The following is a 16,161-nucleotide window of genomic DNA, read 5'->3' as shown; positions in this document are numbered from 1 at the left end:
TGCCCAGGGTCACACAGCTAGTAAGTGTTAAGTGTCTGAGGCTGGATTTGAACCCAGGCACTCCTGACTCCAGGGCCAGTGCTCTATCCACTGTGCCACCCAGCTGCATCCAACAATATATTTTTTTAAATCTAATTAAGTTTTTGACCCATCTTTTATCTATGGGTAGAGGAGGCATGAGTGAAATCATTAATACCTGCAATAGATCAATGTGAGTTGTGCTGATTACTCTTGTTACACATCTATTGGCTTGATGACAATATTATCACTGGGGTTGCAGGGACAGAATAGGTGATGATGAATTCTCCAATGTAGAACAGGGATAAGAATGTTAAATCTAGATTCAGGAGATCTGGGTCTAAATACCTGGTCTGCCAGTGCTTGTTGACTATGAGTGACTTAGGAAAGTCACTCAACCTGTAAATGAAGCAGTTAGGGTAAATGATTTTTTTAAGTATGGGCTTTCTGGTTCAAAATCCAATTGAAGTACTTTCCCACAGGAGAGGGTTTGGGCCTGTTCTCTTGTGCTCCAAAGGGCACAACAAAGAGCAATGGGCAGAAGCTGTCAAGAAACAAACAGGTTTGATGTACAGAAAAACTTATTAGAAGTTAGAGCCAACCACTAATACACTCTTAGAGGTACCAATTGATCCAGCTGTTCGGGGAAGCAATTTGGAACTATGTCCCCAAAGTCACTAAAATGCATACTCTTTGATCCCAGTTATATCGATATTAGGCATATATTCCAAAAAGATCACAGAAAAGAAAAAGACCCATATGTACACAAATATTTTAGCAGCTTTTGTCTTGGAAGCAAAAAACTGGGAACTAAGGAAGTGACCACCTATTGGAGAATAGTTGAACGTACTATCATGTATGAATGGAAAGGAATACAATTGTGCAATAAAAATGACAAAAAGGGATAGTTTTAGGGAAACCAGGGAAGATTTGCATGAACTGATATAGACTGAAATAATCAGAACCAGGAGAACAATTTCTATAATAACATTATAAGACAAATAATATTGAAAGGCTTAACTCTGACGAATCTAATAACCAACTACAATTCCATAGAACTTTTGATTAAGCAGGCTACTTATGTCCAGACAGGTAATCAATTCAAGATGCAGAATGAAAAATACATTGTTACAGTCAATTCCCAATGCAGGATTTTTCTTTTTCTTTTGTTTGACTTTGTATGTATGTTACAAGCATCTTATTTCCTTTTTCTTTTTCAATTGGGCAAAAGGGGAAGGTATGAGGGAGAGAAATACTCAATTGAAAAGAAGAATTTTTTCAGGGAATAGGTCTCAGGCAGGTCTAAGTGCAAAGAGACTAGAACGGTGATTAGTGCTTCTGGAAGTAAGTCATGGACTTTTGAATCATCTCTTGCTTTTGAGGGGAGATGATAGCCATGATTTAACAAATAGAGAATTCCCAGTGGGAAAAAGACTGATAGTCAGAAATGGGTTAATTTGTATGTGGGAGACAATATATAAATTTACATGGCAAATAATGAGGGGGAAATCTGGAGAAGTCATGAGCCAGGAGCTTGGAAGATTAAGGAAAGAGTAAAGATATTTAAATTCTAGGCATGGGAGTTAAGAGTTGATACTGTGGAATATAGAAATCTACTGTGTGTTTCTTCTATAGGAGAAAGATGCATTAAGTGGCCTTTGAGGACCATTATCTTAGTAGCTATGTTTTGGGTGAATTGGGTCAAAGAGATAATGAGCTATAGGACAGATCAGCCAAGAAACCAATCCTTAATTTACATGCAGAATAGCTATTCCCTGCTACCTTTAAACTATTTCTTCATATACATGAGATATTAACCCATTTAATTTTGTTCCCCATGGCCTTCCCTCCTTGAGACCATCTCCAGTAATTTATATTACTCTCCTTTGAACTTTGTCCAGATTTTTCTTATCTCACCTCAACTACAGAGACCCCAAATGACCATGGTGGCCTGATAAGAGCTTGGCTAACGCTGAGGGGAGAGAAAGGATGTTGTCAATTCAACAGGACCCTTCTGAGGTCCCCTTGATCTTGAAGAAGAAAGTAAATGGTAAAAAAAAATCCCTGGGCTAAAATCAAAACATTTTATGTTTTAACCATAGGTACTGGAAAATATCCACACATGAAGAGTCGAATTGTGTGTGTATTTGTGTATGCATGGAAGAAGAAAAATGTCAGCTTGACTTGTCATCTTTTTAAAAAATCACCTTTAAATATTAAAGCTTTTGACTTCAATCTTTGATTCCTGAGAGAGTGAGATACTAGGCTATCATTAATTAACCTGTGAAGTCTTCCTCAGGATTATGCATGAGGATGTGTTTAATTTGCTCTTGGATGACTCTGTTAGTTAGATAGATGGACAAATAGATGGCGATAACTAAAGAATTTTAGTTGTTCTAGGCACTGTGCCAAGCATACAAATAAAAGCAACCCAGTTTCTGTCTCCAAGGAGCTTTCATTCTAACAGGAAAAGAAAACAATATAAAGGGCAATCTGGGAGGTGATGTGGGGAGGTGATGGAAAGGTAATAAGGACATGGCTTGAAATGTGCAGAAAATTAAAAAAAAAATTAAAAAAAGAAATGTGCAGAAAATGGAGTGGGAGGCTGCAACCAAGAAAGAGAATAACAGAGCTAGCCTATCAACATGATGGTGGTTCTAGGATTAGATTATCATTCTCATGGAGTGGAGATGATGGCCTAAGTGGAGTGCAGGTAGTGTGATAGAGATGTCTGGGAAGTTTTATGATGCTACCATGGGAAATCAAAAGCTACGATTATAAATCAGGAAGCCCAGAAGAGGAAAAAAAGATCATTGTACTTAGGAGACATGGATTGGTAATTATTTACGTATACCTTGGAAATACAAAAACAAAAAGAAAGTAGTCTTTGCCTCCAGAAAACTTATATTCTGCTTGGGGAAAATAGCATATACAGAGCTAAGTGAATATCATATCTATGTGTGTGTGTGTGTGTGTGTGTGTATACACACATACGTATATATCTACGTGTGTGTATGTGTGCATATACATGTACTTATATATATGCACATATGCATACACACATGTATATAAACATGTATGTATATAAACACATATGTATATAAACATTTTTTCCCACTAGTGGCAAGTCCTTTGGTCCAAGGTAGTTGTTGTTCTTGGGCATATAATTTAACCTTTAAAATATGTCTGTTTGAGGCAGCTATGTGGCGCAATGGATAGAGCACCAGCCTTGGAGTCAGGAGTACCTGAATTCAAATCCGGCCTCAGACACTTAACACTTACTAGCTGTGTGACCCTGGGCAAGTCACTTAACCCCAATTGCCTCACTAAAAAACAAAAATAAAAAAAAAATGCCTGTTTATTTTTTCTCAATACATTTCATAATAATAAAAATAACAACATAATTAATAACAATATAATAACAGCTAATATTTACATAGCACTTGTTGTGTGCCAGACACTTTGCTAAGCACTTTGCAATTATTACCTCAGTTGATCCTTACAGAAACCCTGGAAAGTGGGTACTATCATCCCTGTTTTACAGATAAGGAAACCAAGGCAAAGAGGGATTAAATGACTTCTCGAGGGTCACACAACCAGAAAGTGTCTAAGACTGGATTTGAACTCACGTCTTCCTGACTCCAGTCCTAGTGTTCTCTCCACAGTGCCACCTACCACTTTATTGTCTTTAAATTGAGCAAAAACATTTTCTTTGTCTTGGGTTGTGCAGGAAAAGGTAGAGATTCCTTCTCTAGCTGGCATGTTGGACTTTGTTCTATTGTGATCTTTCTTTACCTCTTGAAAAATGGCGTATCTATAAATAATACTTGTACCAGTTTTCATATATGCATATATATATTTATACATATATATTTTTTGCAGGGCAATGAGGGTTAAGTGACTTGCCCAGGGTCACATAGCTAGTAAGTGTCAAGTGTCTGAGGCCAGATTTGAATTCAGGTACTCCTGAATCCAGGGCCAGCACTTTATCCACTGTACCATCTAGCTGCCCCAAGTTTTCATATATTTTCGAAATGAAATCCAATATTTTTCATTTAATGTGGATTCTACATTTTTTCGCTAGAAAAGTCATTTGTCACACATAAATATTGTACTTCCCATAAGACAGCATGGCATAGTGTGATTCCTCCAAAATCCTAGTATACTGTATGTAGCTTGGTTTTGTGTATTTGAGTACATGTCGTCTCCCTCATTAGCCCATGAGCTCCTTGAGAACAGAGACTGTTTTTTGTCTTTGTATCTTCAGCCATTAGCACAGTGCCAGGAACATAGTAGGTACTTAATGAATACTTGTTGACTGACATTTTACTGATTCAGAGGAAGCATGTCAAGTAATTGGTCAACAAAACCAGCAAGAGTTAAGTAAGACACACATTGTCCCTGTGATTACTGTGGATATCACTATTAAGGAAGTTGGGATTCTTTCGCTCTTAGATTCCATAAATAAAATGTTTGTTCCAACCCTGCCCTCAAGTTCACTCTACCTTGTCCATCAGCAACTGAGTTTAGGATGTTCAAGGGTATGAGGATATTTGGGGAAAGAGCTTGTCAGATTGATAGCAGTGGAGCCCAGAAAGGGGAGAAAGATGAGTAACAGAGACTTTTTTTGGGGGGGGGGCAATGGGGGTTAAGTGACTTGCCCAGGGTCACACAGCTAGTAAGTGTCAAGTGTCTGAGGCCGGATTTGAACTCAGATACTCCTGAATCCAGGGCCGGTGCTTTATCCACTGCACCACCTAGCCGCCCCCAGCAGAGACTCTTAAAGATGAGGAAAACAATGTGAAACTTGATATGTCTGTGATAAAATTGGATAGATTTGAAAGTGAGTAATATAAAATGATTATTGAGTTTACTCAAGGAAATTTTTTATAGTTGAGGGAAAAGAAATAGAAAATGACATGCTGGGGATGAGAAGGATGGAATAGGTGGGAATGTTTATAAATGAAGATGAAACATGGCGTAGTAGATGGGGCCCTGGGCCTGGGATCAGCTCTAGACATCTCCTTTTCATGCTAGAATTCTGGTTGATAGCACTCAGTTATCAAGTAGGGGGAAATTGTTTAAAAAATAGATGTTTTTTTTTTTTCCCCATTAGGAATATTGTTGTTCTTGGCATCCAGCAATGATAGCAGGATGCTCTGACTCATGTTTAAACTTTCATTGTCTGCAGAATTGGTGTTTTTTGAGGTGTGGATGGCTCACATTCCATCATTTAAATTATCTCAGTGCTCCCACTGTGGGCTAATAACATGGTATCAAGACTGACTGCTTTTGAACTGTTTGAGAGCAGAAGAGGTGGAGAGGAACAGACAGACTTGAGATTTGCTGTATTTCTGTGAGTCATGGAACATTATAGTCTCTAAAATATTGGAAATGAGTATCATGCAAAGGGCAAAGCAGAGGGGCACTGTGGGTGTGGATAGGCTTTACAAACAAGAAATGACAGAGGAGAATCAGAGGAAAATATGTCGTGCATGAAATAGATGAGTGGAAATCAGGAAAGGACTTAATAGAGGAGGTAGCATCTGACTTGGACCTTGAAGAAAGGAATTCATTTCAGAGGTGTGGGAAGAGACAATTAAAGGGATTTTGAATGGTGTGTGCATGAACATGGAGGTGATATGATTAAATGTACTGTGATAACCATCAAAAGATTATATTGTAACATAAACATGAATTAATTCCAACAAATGCATGTGGAAACTGTAGGTTTTAGTTCTTAACACATACACAACTATACACATTCCCATAGGAAAATGATATTTATTTAGTACCTACTATGTGTCAGGTACTGTACTAAGCTAGGGGTATACAAAGAAATATAAAAACCTTGCATCTTGGGGGCAGCTAGGTGGTGCAGTGGATAAAGTGCCAGCCCTCAATTTAGGAGGACATGAGTTCAAATTTAATCTCAAACACTTGACACAGTAGTTGTGTGACCCTGGGCAAGTCACATAACCCTCATTGTCCCAAAACAAAACAAAACAAAACAAAACAACAAAAAAAATAAAACCTTGCATCTTGAGGAGCTCAAAGTCTTGTGGGAGGGAAAAAATATGAAAACAGCTATGTACAAAGAAGACTATACAGGTTAAGTTGGAGATAATTATTCATCACAGGGACTAGACCTGTGATTTCCTTGATATAGTCAACTTTGAGAAAAGAAAACCCCTCTTTAGAAGCTTCTCTGAAACTTCTGGTCACATTAAGTTGTCTAGAGTATGTATCAGAGATAGGATTTGAACCCAGGTCTTGCTTTTTGTATTTTACAACAGGGCGCCTCTTGTTGAATGATATGTAGATATGATTACCCTTTGTTAATGAAATTGATGATTTTTGGCTTCTATCTTTAGTCATGTTGGCTAGAAATATGGCTTAGATAATATTTTTAAATACATATTTTATTAATGGTTCAATAAACCCCAATATATTACCATCATCTTCCAGTAACTGATTCCCCCCTCCCCAATTCTAAAATTGTCCCTTATAACAAAGAAATATGGTAAAAAGAAGTAATTCAACACATGGACTATATATTTCAGCTTCTGCCTTATTTCACACCTTATAGTTCATCTTCCCTCAGCAAAGAGGAGAGAGGAATACTTCATTACCTCTCTTCTAAAAAGTCAAGATTAGTCGTTTCACTGATTAGCATTCTGATGTCGTGTGTGTGTGTGTGTGTGTGTGTGTGTGTGTGTGTGTGTGAGAGAGAGAGAGAGAGAGAGAGAGAGACAGAGAGAGAGAGGGGGGGGCAATTGAGGTTAAGTGACTTGCCCAGGGTTACACAGATAGTGAGTGTCAAGTGTTTGAGGCTGGATTTGAACTCAGGTCCTCAAGACTCCAAGGCCCATGCTCTATCCAACTGTACTACCTAGCTGCCCCCTCTGATGTCTTTCAATAAGGTTTTCTTTTAAATTTTTTGTGTGATCATTGTATGATTTATTTTCTTTGTATACTTTATTACATATCAGTTAACACATCTTTCTAAATTTCTCTGAATTCTTCATATTCATTCTTATGGTGAAATAATATTTCATTTATATTATATATTTATGCATGCGTATTCCATACCATTTATATGTAATATGTTCAGTTATTCTTCAACTAATGAGCATTTGCTTTGCTTCTAATTCTTTTATAGTACAAAAAATTGAAGTAATATTTAAATATGTAATTTCTGAAAAAAAAAAGACTGGAAAATTAGGTAAGACACACATTTAAAGAATAACAGAAACAAGATAACCTGGGGAAAGAGATTTAGAAGTAGTAGTTAGACCTATGGTCTGTTTACAAAGAAGTCTCCACTTAAAAAATATTCTAACTTTGTCCATGGGGAGATTAGATGTATCTAAACAGAAATCTAGTTTCCTCTGTTACTATTGTTAGTATCAAGATTGAATTAAGAGAGTTGGAAAAAAAAAAGATTGTCTTTGTTTCTTTTTGGCCATTTCATGCATATAAGTTATATGACCTGTTTTATTGCCATTAGGTTATTGATAATGTATCATGATAGGGAGCAGTTAGATTTTAAACATCACATATGTTTATACACACACGCACATACATATGCATATGTTAACATGCGCACATACCATATATGTATGCATACCCAGATATAATTTTAATTCCCCTCCCCTCTCCTTTATTCTGCTGTACCTCCCCTAAAAAAGAAGAGCTAGCATTTTATTGGAGAGGCAAGTCTAGAACTATTTATTAAAAGAATTTTGTTCAAATACACAAAATCCAAGCAATAACATCTAAAAACTGACCACATAGGTAAGAATTATTTTGGACGAGCATTTAAGCATCAGGTTTGACCACCTCTCTGCATGCATGTCTGACTAAAAAAATTACAAGCTTTTGTCTAAAAAAAGGACCCTATCTTTACTTGTATTGTTAAACTTCTCAGGTTTAAAAGTGGAGTTTAATTGTGCGTACCTAGAAGAGTGAAATTCTATTTGGGGAAACTGAGAAAACATTTAAAAGAATAAGCAGAAATCCTGTCATTCAGGGTTTAGTTCCTCTTGCTAATTTCTCATCTGTAGTCTTTGAGATTAGAATTCCATGTTCTTTCATTTTAGAAGCAGAGTAATTAATTAGGCAGTGGATTTTGAAGATAATATAGTTTAGATATGATCATTTACAAAATGTACATAAACCTTCCTCCTTCCTAAACTAGAATGGTTTCTAGAATCAACCATTTGCACCCGGGATGCATATCAGGCAAATAGGCACACACTATTTCCTCTTTTTAATTCCGCTTTAGTGCCCAGACAGTAACATTAATAGGAAGGAGACAGGAGGAACTAGATTGAATTTGGACTGGAATAATCTGCCCATTTGCAAATGATACTTCTCTGAAAATGGCTATGAGAGGCATAATTGCTAATAGATTGTGCTTACCTAAAACCAAGAATTAAAACACACACACACACACACACACAAACAAACATTAAAAGTTTTTGTTTTAGTGCTGGAAAGGCTGATATTTTTAAACACAAATGTCAAAGTGCTTTTCAATTTTTGTAGTCATAATATAAGAAAAAACACTGATATTGGAAATGAGCATGTCTTCATCTCTACTGAAAGCATTAGGGGACCACTGTAAAACTGATTCTTTGATGGATCAGAGATTTTACCTCGGTGCATATTCCCTACCCTTTGATTGATGTGGATCTCAATCCCTCCTCATCTTCTCATCCCATGTGTCTTGTCCTCCACCCCACCCCCAAAATTAAAATCCTTCACAAAGGATTTATTGACACACTGGAGACATTCCTTTTCTTTTTTTCTTGTTTCCTGAGAGTATGAAGGTAGCGATGAGGCTATCTTACATCTCACATTCTCACTTGATAACTGGCTCATTTTGGTTTTTTGTCTATTGATGAAGCTTAAGCCAAGTCATCAGGAAGTATTTACCAAGTGAGTATTTTTGGATAGACACGATGCTAAGCCCTGGAGATACAAGGAATGGAGGAGGAATGCAAAACAAACTAAAAAGGAGCCCATAATCTAATGGGACAGACAAAATGCAAACAACTCTGTTTATGTGTAAGAAATATAGAGGATGAATCAGAGACAATCCCAGAGGGAAAGAACTAACATTAAGATGGAGAGAGAAATCTCTTTGCAGAAGGTGGGACATAAGTTCAGAATTGAAGGAAGCCAAGGAAACCAAGAGGCAGAGTTGTGGAAAGAAGGTATTCCATGTATAGAGAAGAAACAATGAAATTGTTCTGGAGTAGGGAGAAGGAGTTCATTGTCCTAGGAACATGAAGGAGGCTAGTTTCCTTTGAGCACAGAGGATATGTAGAGGGGAATAAGGTGCAAGACTGGAAAAGTCAAAATGACCAGGCTATGAATGGGTTTAAAAGCCAAACAGAGGTTTTTATATTGGATCCCAGTGGTGATAGGGAACAATTGTAGTTTATTGAACAGGGTTAATTGACATGATCAGACTGGCACTTTAGAAAGTTGCTAAACACCTGAGTAAAGTGGGGAGAGGTTCGATCAGTTCTTAATTCACACTCAGCGTACTGCCTCTTAAAACTACATGGTCTCTTTTTATATTTACTCCAGAGTAAACATACTCCCCTTAAACTGGAAATCTGGACATATTTTTTTTGAACCTGAGAGGAGGGTTATACATTGTTGTTTGGTCATTTTTTCAGTTGTGTCTGATGCTTTTTTAACCCATTGGGTATTTTTTTTTGCAGGGCAATGAGGGTTAAGTGGCTTGCCCCGGGTCACACAGCTAGTAAGTGTCAATTGTCTGAGACCAGATTTAAACTTGGGTCCTCCTGAATCCTGGGCTGGTGCTTTATCCACTGTGCTACCTAACTGACCCTCATTTGAGCATTTCTTGGCAATGATACTGGAGTAGTTTGCCATTTCCTTCTCTAGCCCATTTTACAGATTAGAAAACTGAGGCAAATGGAGCTAAGTGACTTGCCTAGGGTCACATAGCTAGTGCAGGTGGCTAGATTTGAACCCAGGAAGGTGAGTCTTCCTGACTCTAAGCCTAGTACCCTATGCACTATGGCACCACCTAACTGCTAAGAATCATATGTTGCCAATTACAATTAATCCTCCATTAAAATCTTTGTTTTATGTTTCATCATTTATGTGATGGTGACTCTGGGTTTGTGAATACCTTAACGGAGCAAAATCCATGGTCAGTCCTACAACCTGAGAAAGGAAAAGCATCGTCTCAGTGCTTACCATCAAAAAACCAGTTGAGGGGGCAGCTAGGTGGCTCAGTGGATAAAGCACCAGCCCAGGATTCAGGAGGACCTGAGGTCAAATCTGACTTCAGATACTTGACACTAGCTGTGTGACCCTGGACCAGTCACTTGCCCTGCAAAAAAAGCAAACATACAAACAAACAAACAAAAACAGTTGAGAGAGGGTACCTATGATATTAACCATAGTGTGACAGACTTTTTCAATCATGGCAACTCTCACTAAGTTGTAAAGAAATTTTACCTGTCATAGAAAGAGTGTCTACCTATGCTGAAAAAACAAATCATGGCTTCTCGAAATCAAGTTTCATCTGCATAGATTGGATTCATTGATCTAGTAGTCTGTCAATATATGTTTTAGATCTCAAGTTGACTATTTGTTATGGGAGGTTTGTATCATCTGTAAATGGGGTGAGCATGAAATGCATGTCATCATTCAAGTCATTGATAAAAGTTTTAAACAAATTAGGTTCAAGGACATTCTTCTAAGGCCCTCTCTCTAGGTTGGTACTAATGCATCACTCACTGCCCTATAGGACCAGCCATTAATTTCAACTCAGTCTTCAGAAATTAGAATGAAATATTTAGAAGAGTTTCTTTTAATGCCTTCATTACTTGTAAAATTATAAGATACTGGCTTATTGATATTGCAGTATTGCCCAGTAATGCAATATTACTATAATATAAGAAATGATAAGCAGGATGATTTCAGAAAAACCTAGAAAGACTTACATGAAATGATGCAAAAAGAGATGAGAAGCAGCAGGAGAACACTGTACACAGTAACAGCAACATTTAATGAAGGACAACTGTGAAAAACCTAGCTATACTAAGCAACACAATGAATCAAGACAGTTCTAAAGGACTTATGATGAAAAATGCTATCCATCTCCAGAGAGAGAACAGGTGGAGTCTGAATACAGATCCAAAGCTTGCTTCCTTGCTTCCTTCCTTCCTTCCTGAGTTTTCTTTTTTTTTTTTGCAGGCAGTGGGGGTTAAATGACTTGCCCAGGATCACACAGCTAGTAAGTGTCAAGTGTCTGAGGCCGGATTTGAACTCAGGTACTTCTGAATCCAGGGCTGGTGCTTTAACCACTGAGCCATCTAGCTGCCCCCCTTCCTGAGTTTTCTTGAACAAAATGACTAATATAGAAATATTTTACATGATTGCATAACCTTTATGAGATTGTTTGCCATCTCAGGAAAGGGAATAGTGAGAGAAGAAGTGATAGAATTTAGAATTCAAAAGTTAAAAAACAAAACCAATAAATGTTAAAAAGTGTATTTATATGTAATTGGAGAAAATAAAATATTATTTTAAAATAATACTAAGATGTTTTAATTTCTAGTACAGTAAATATCAATAGATATAAGCCATGCAAACAAAAGTTCTTTTCAGAGAGAGCCAGGAGTGGGGTGGGGGAAGTGGGAGCACTTACTAATGTTTAAAAGGATAAAGTCCTAAGATCAAAAAAGTTTGAGATCTACTTCCCTTGAGTGCTGTGAATGCAAAGATGGGAATTACTTCCTTACTGATCTGGTTATTTGGTATTTTCAGAGGGAAATTCTCTTCCATAGGCCACAACAAGAAATGAACTAAAATTAAAATTCTAGGTAGTATGTTTGTGTCACATAACACCTACAGTTACGTATTTATACACCTGTGCCTAAGATAGTATTACAATTACTATATGGCGTGAATTGTGGTTCTCAGAAAAAGAAAAACAGTGAAATTTGTGGAGCAAGAATGTTAAAAGTGAAATAAAGATGATAAAGAGTGTTTCAGTAGCCAATCAAGTTAATTGAGTCTGGAAGTCTATCAGTTTGGGGAAGTTTCCAGTGTAAACAATGCTCCCCTTCACCCTCTTTCCCCATTAATGAGAAACCTATCTACCTCAGCATCACGCTCAATTATTTAGAGTCAAAAAGCAACAAGCATTAAGCATGTATTAAGTGCTAGGCACAGAATTGGGAGATGTCACAAAGAAGATGTACATAGATACCTAGATCTGTCTAGATACAGAGATCAAGGTAAAGGTGGTTGACTACCCATCTCTAATTCTATTGTCAGACATAGATATATAGTGGTAGCACTGGTACGTTTGATGTTTTAATAGAATTATTTGTGTAAGAAATAATAACGACAACAACAACATAGCAACAAGAGAATCATCATCATCAATCGTTGTTGTTGTTGTTGTTATATAGCACTGGGTGCCAGACTCTGAGATAAGCACATTCCAATTATCTCGTATTATCACTGTAATAACTCTGGGAGGTAGGTTCTATTATCATCCCCATTTCACAGATGAAACTGAGGCAAACAGACCTTAAATAACTTAGCCAAAGTTCCACAGCTCATCAATGTCTGAGACTGGATTCGAGTTATTTCTGACTTCAGTCCCAGTGCTTTATCCACGCTGCCACCTAAAGTACACATATAAAGATGTGTTTATATGTGCATATATGTGTGTGTGCAGATATGTATATATGTCTATGTGCATTTATACATGCACATAGGCATGTATTATACAATACATTTGCATACATTCACACATATTTATATTCATACATGTATATGGAATGAAATGTTTATATTTATACATGTATAGGTATTTGTAATACAATTGTATGTATGTCTTATACATGTTATGTATATGATGTGCACATGTATAAATGTAGATTATATCTGATATACATATATACACATGCATATCATATATATGGTTATATATTTTATACCTTTATAATATGTGCCTAATATATTATACACTATTATAATATTATGTGTAAAATATTATAAATTATATACAAATATCTATATTATATAGTATAATATATATGAGTATAGCATAGTATAGATACTATTATAAAAAATATTAGGAGGTGTAACTGGCTCCTTTTACATTCAGTAGTTTAAGGTATGAGTCCTTGCCCCTCCTGAGTATATATGGGATGATATTAATACAGTAACCTCAGTTACCCAAGACAGGTTATTATTATTATTAATCTATTAATCTCTCTTTTTTTTTTTGCGGGGCAATGGGGGTTAAGTGACTTGCCCAGGGTCACACAGCTAGTAAGTGTTAAGTGTCTGAGGCTGGATTTGAACTCAGGTTCTCCTGAATCCAGGGCCAGCACTTTAACCACTGCGCCATCTAGCTGCCCCTATTAATCTCTTAATAGAGATTAATCAAAAACATCACATCAGTATATGATATCTTAAAATAGAATAAAATGCACTTTAAATACAACTTTTCAAAGAATACAATTTAATCTCTATGATTCAGAAGGTGCTTCAGGATGTTTTGATTTTTCAACAATAGGTTGTGCCATCTAAATCTCTCTCTTGCATCTGAGAATCACTGTTCAAATACTGCCTCTGACAATTCTTACCTGGATCATCTTGGGTCAATCATTTAACAGTCTTGAGTCTTAATGTTTTCATATGTAAAATGAGGGACTTGGAATAGATGGCTTCCAATCTCTCTTCCTGTTCCAACCCTGATATCACAAAGAAATACGCACTGGGCATCATGGAAATCATTGTACCCTAAGTATGCCCTGGCCCCCAACATAGAGGTACTCAACCCTAGTCAGAATGATTTGCTGAGCATTTACTATTCCCAAGCTTGTCTCCTAATTCAGGTAGGCAAGGGAAGTCCAAGCGTCCTTTTATTGAGGAGACAGGATTCTGGCAACCTTAGGCAGGACAAAACTGAATAAAGAAGCTGTAAATTTTTGTAGCATATTATTTACTATCTGCTAATCACATAAACATTAATTTTGGTTTCTCAGTTTTAAAAAGAGTAAAAATGCTTTCTTTACTTTTATTTTGTCACTTTTTTACTGTTTATATTTGAGAGCCAGATGGAAGAGGTTGGGAATATAGATTTTTCTCCCCCTGAAGATCTCCACCTAGTAGCACAGCCCTGTTTGTTGGCTGTTCATGTGAATCATGCCAGGCTTTGATTGCCAACTTTGATTGGTTGGTTTCTGTTATTGATGTCTACAGGACCCAAGACCTCCTTATTCTTGTTCTCTATTAATCTCAGATGCTGTACCACATATCTAAAGGCAGGCAAATATGCCAGGTCACATTTAGAGAAGCTTTTGAACTCAGTAGTTGAAGCCGATGAACTAAATCTAGATTTCACGAGGAAAAAAAGGGCCTTTGAAATTCTGTTTTGAAAAGATACAAAAGTCTCCTCAGATATCAATTCCTGGTGACAAAAATTGCATACATACATACATACACACACACACACACATACACACACACACACACACAGAGGGAGAGAGAGAGAGATGTGTGTGTCTTTAAGCATTTAAATTTAGGTATATAAAAATAAGTTTTTTTTTTTAATTAAATTTTTTTTTTTTTAGTGAGGCAATTGGGGTTAAGTGACTTGCCCAGGGTCACACAGCTAGTAAGTGTCAAGTGTCTGAGGCTGGATTTGAACTCAGGTAATCCTGACTCCAGGCCCATTGCTTTATCCACTGCGCCACCTAGCCGCCCCCTAAAAATAAGGTTTTAAAGGGGAATAACAAGAATAATTATCTAAAGGTGCTTCCTTCTCTCCATATATTTGATGACACCATGAGGGACATGTTCGTTAAAGGCATATGTGACTGGGGATCACACCCCATTCCTAGGCTGAAGTAACAATGGCAATATCATTTCAATTGATATTTACTAGACACTTAACTTTGTGCAAGAAATATATGCAGGTTTCCATGTCGAAGGCTTGGCTCCTCTCAAAGGGCTCTCCTAGTGATGTGCCATGATGCTTCCCACCCACCTTGTGGGGGAACCTTCTCCAATAGTGTCCCTGCAGAACTGGACAGCAAGCATTTCCTCCAGCGTTTTGACAGCAAGAATTGTCTCCCAAAATTAATTGGAGTAACTGGTTATGTGGGTGGAAGGCACAGACAGATAAAAATAGCCCAACAATGACAGATTGGTCCCGCTGGCAGAAACTCAACTCTGGCATTTGGTGAAATTTCCCTGCAAGTAGGGGTTGCAATGGGGATGCAATGAGAGCATTAGAATGGAAATGTTAATTAATGACTTGATTCATCTAGCAAGTAATGAATGTCTGAGTGAGGTTGGGGGAGGGCACCACTAAGGGACCCCTTGGAACTGTGTCCAGAAACGTGCTCAGCAAACTTTTTGGGTTTAAATACATTTTTTTTTTTTTTTGGAGTGGGGGAGGACCTATGATTTTATTGGCATAGGCCTATAGGGCTCTCGTGGTGAGAACACTCCCTTTACTAGTTCAGATTAGCACTTTCTCTGCAATTGAAAGAATCAGATACCACTCACCATTCTGATACAAACTAAAATGAAATATTTTTTCAGGGCTTGGAGTCAGGAAGTCTTGAGTATTCAAATCCCAAGTACTCTTGACTCTAGGCAAGTTATTTAGCTTCTATAATAGGAATTCTGCTCCCCCCCCCTCCATGTGTGTGTGAAAGAGACAGACAAATAGAGAGAGAGACACACAGACACAGACCCTTTTGACAGTCTGGTAAAAGATATGAACTCTCTTTTAGAATATTTTTTTAAAATCATAATTGAAGGAAATGTTATATTTCAGTTAGAGGTTAATGAAAATAAAGATGTCTGTTTCCCTCATCTAAATTCAGAGTCTGGGGGCAGCTAGGTCATACAGCAAATAGAGCACTGGCCCTGGATTCAGTAGGACCTGAGTTCAAATCCAGGGTCAGACACATGATACTTACTAGCTGTGTGACCCTGGGCAAGTCACTTAACCCTCATTGCCCTGCAAAACAAACAAACAAACAAAAAACAAAACAAAAGACTTTCCCAATTTGTTGTACTAAAGAGTCTTAGGGAACATCTTTATTGGTAATAAAT

The 16,161-nt window shown here is 37.2% G+C and overlaps 1 protein-coding gene across 1 annotated transcript in view; it reads left to right on the top strand.

The window, feature by feature from the left end:
* ZNF804B (zinc finger protein 804B) overlaps nucleotides 1-16,161 on the top strand; it is a 576,688-nt gene that overhangs the window by 116,635 nt on the left and 443,892 nt on the right. The gene's annotated exons all lie outside the window — the stretch shown is intronic.

Source organism: Dromiciops gliroides, chromosome 5 (assembly GCF_019393635.1).
Source record: "Dromiciops gliroides isolate mDroGli1 chromosome 5, mDroGli1.pri, whole genome shotgun sequence".
Taxonomy (NCBI): domain Eukaryota; kingdom Metazoa; phylum Chordata; class Mammalia; order Microbiotheria; family Microbiotheriidae; genus Dromiciops; species Dromiciops gliroides.
The sequence above is the reverse complement of the archived record's forward strand: the minus strand, read 5'-3'. Positions and strand labels throughout refer to the sequence as shown.